Raw genomic sequence first — 3,307 nt, forward strand, 5'->3', positions numbered from 1 at the left:
ACTGCAGGGGAAACAGGGTGCTCGGGGATGCCTTTGGGACAGGTCTAATTTACCTTTGGAAAACTCAGGTGCTGTTCAGGACAGACGTTGTGGAAAGGTTGTGGAGGGATGAGGGCAGGAGGAGACAAGTGAGGTGGTGCTTGGTCGGCATGGAGGTGTTGGAACAGCAGAGGGCACAGAGAAGTGGAGTGCAGAGGGGAGAAATCCAATACTGGTAACCAGGACAGGTTGGTAGTGGCAGAAGGGCAGGTGGGAGAGGGCAGTGAAGGGCCCAGAGGGCAGGAGTGGGACAGGGAGGGGCCTAGAGGGTGCCTGGAGCAGGCAGAACCAGCAGCTAGAGGCTGAGCCCGGGTGCTGGTCAGCTTTGTGCTCTGTGCTCAGAAAAAATCCCTGGTTTTCAAGTCAGAGAAAACTATTTGCCTTGGATTTTTTGTTCCTTTGACTTCCCAGGCAGCACAGCATCAGGCTCAGCTTGGCATATGCCTGTGACTCCTTTTTGGTGACAGGGACAGTGCCAGTGCCATGTCCCCAAACCCCCAAGGTAGTAGAGGAACAGTGGGGAGGTGTCCCAGAGACCTGGGATGTCCGCAGGGCCCAGGGCTGGAGTCCCTCCAGCTCCAAAGCTCCTTTCCCCTGCACACCTGCCCTGGCACAGCCCCTGGCACCTGTGTGGAGCACCAGGGCTGTAGATCCAACCCCTCCGAGGGCCCTGTGGGAATTTTCAGTGATTGAAATTTCCCAAATTAACCAAGCAGGTCTTGGAAATCTCATGAAGAGCCAAAAAGTTAAGTTCTGATGCAGGGGTCAGTTCTCAGCTTGAGTATCCCCATTAGAAGAGTTTGGGAGTAGGAGGGAAGTGTGGGAAGGAGACGGAGGCAGGAGGGGCCAGCAGGGCCCCAAATACTTGGAGCAGCCACCCCTAAGCTAAGGGGCCGCTGGAACAAAGATGCTCCCCAAACCCATCAGGATTTTTGTTCCCAAGTGCCTGTTCCTTGCCCTGCCTGTGTGTGTGAGTGTGACTCGGTGCGTGTGACTTTACCAAGTGCTCCTTCTGATCGGAGAGGAGCAAAATGGGATCAGACAACTGCCTTACTTCTGGCCTTCCCTGAAGTATGGAGAGCAGCTCTGCCCCCCACAGTTCCTTGAAAAGCCCAGCCCTGCGTGGTGGGCAGCACCCACAGCTTCCAGCACTCACAGTTCTCAGTGCAGCAGTTCCTGTGCCAGCTCCAGCAGCATCCCAGGGTCCCCTCCATGTCCCAGCTAAGGCTCCTCTGCAGCCAGAGGCATTTAGTCATGGAGTTACACCCTCACAGCAATAAACTTGACTCAAAGCCCATAAAACCCCCTGAATGTATATTTTTGTGTCTGTAGTCACCGAGAGATGGTGTCTTATTTATTGCCTTGAATCTCACAATGATGCATCAGGATCAAGCTGCTTAAATGAAAAATGAAACCCCCATCCATTTGTTCCAAGGGAGAGGGAGGGACTTCTGTAAGTGCCTTATTTTTTTTTTTTTTTTTCAAAGAACAACGATTATGACCAAAATGCCAATGGTTCCTGTCTGGTCAGCATTTCACTGCAAACAAAAATGGTGTATTTTTTAACTGTGGGGATGTTTCTTACAAAGTGACAAAGTCAAATAAACACTGACTGCTAAAACCTGGCTCACGTGCTTTTGTCCTGCTCCAGACACTCCTCTCCACCCCACCCTCATTCTCTCTGCATCCATAATTTTAATTAAGGTCTCCTGCACAACACAAGACACTTTATTAAATCCTCCAGCCTATCAGGCAATTAATGAATGAGCTCACTGGTGGGGGCTGGGGATGGCACAAGGACAAAGCTGACAGAAAAATCCCCTCCCCAGCACAGAGGTTCCCTGAAGCTGAACTGCATGGAATATCCCTGTCCAGGGACTGGAATATGGCCAGGAATCCATGTGTCCAGCACTGGGAGGGGGGTGGGGGGTGGTTCCATGAGCAACACATATTGGGAAACTAAAGCAGGAAAGGAGGAAGGATTTACATGATCAGGAAAGAGTTTCAACTTTCCCAGGACCTCAAGAACTCACTGATCAGACAAAGATTTTATTTCCTTTACGACTCATAAACACTCAAACACAACGGACACTTGGTGTTCCCACACACCTGCACAGGCGAGGGCTGGCCCTTTGTCCCCTCGCCTGTCCCTTCACAGTCCCACGTGCACATTGCACTTGTCTTCATCTCCCTGCTGTCAGCCATTCCCAAATCCACGCTTCCCACTCACAGACAAAGCAGGAGATGAAGTGCTCACAGTATAGTCCAGCTTACAAGGTGCCTCCCAGTTGGGTACTGTAGTGTCTGGTGCCCTCCTTGCCTCAGGATGGGCTGCAAGTCCCAGTCCAGCTGTGCCCACCTGCCCTGCAAGGTCCAACTGCACTGCTTCAGCCTCTCCCAGGAGACTCCCTGTCAGGAAATAGGCAAAACTCGTGGGGAAGATGATGCCCCAAGACTTGGCAGCAGCCAAAAAGGGATTTATCAGGTGCATGGGTAAGGATGAGACACCCCAGCATTCCTCCAACCACAGGAAGTTCTGCAGATGGATCTGGAAGCTGGGTCTGAACACCTGGAGTCAGCCATGGGGGTCAGACTCTTCATTCCCCAGGGACTGCTGGCCAAGCTCTGCCCTTCCACTGCTCCCCTTCCCTCTTTGCTGTTACTTCTGGTGGCAAAATAATCTCTGCTGAGGGAGAGAGGCTTTACTGGGAATTCCTCAAAATGAAGACAAACCTTGGGAATTTAAGCAGCATTTTGGGCAGGAGAGAACCCAAATGAACTCTTTCCAGAACTGGCAGTAGAATGAGTCAGAGCCTGAAGAGTCCAAGTGCTGCCGAGGTCCAGGGAGGAGCTGGGATTCCTGGGTGCTCAGAAATAGCAACTGGATTTCCAATACTTCATATTTCATTCTCAATTAAGTCCTCAAAAATTCCACAATTCCTGTGCCTTCATGTGAGGATCTGCAGAACATCATCCTTTGTCTGCTTCCACCAGGAGCTGGTGTGGAAGGAGTCCAAAGAAAGGTTCTGCAGGGAAGTTCCCAAAAGAGAAGCCTTGAAACAGCTCAAATCAAACCAAACACAGTGCGTTGGTCCTCTGGGAGCTTCTGCTGGGAATCCAGTGTCCTCCTCAGGGGCACCCGAAGCTCCTGGCAGGTTCAGTGCCAAGTCCACATGCAAGGAGCAGCCAGGCTGTGCCTCCCAATCCCTGTGTCCATGCAGGTGCAGGGATCAGCACGCAGGGACCACAATTCCATGGCCTCAGTGTC

This window comes from Corvus brachyrhynchos, unplaced genomic scaffold (assembly GCF_000691975.1).
Source record: "Corvus brachyrhynchos isolate BGI_N302 unplaced genomic scaffold, ASM69197v1 scaffold5, whole genome shotgun sequence".
NCBI lineage: Eukaryota > Metazoa > Chordata > Aves > Passeriformes > Corvidae > Corvus > Corvus brachyrhynchos.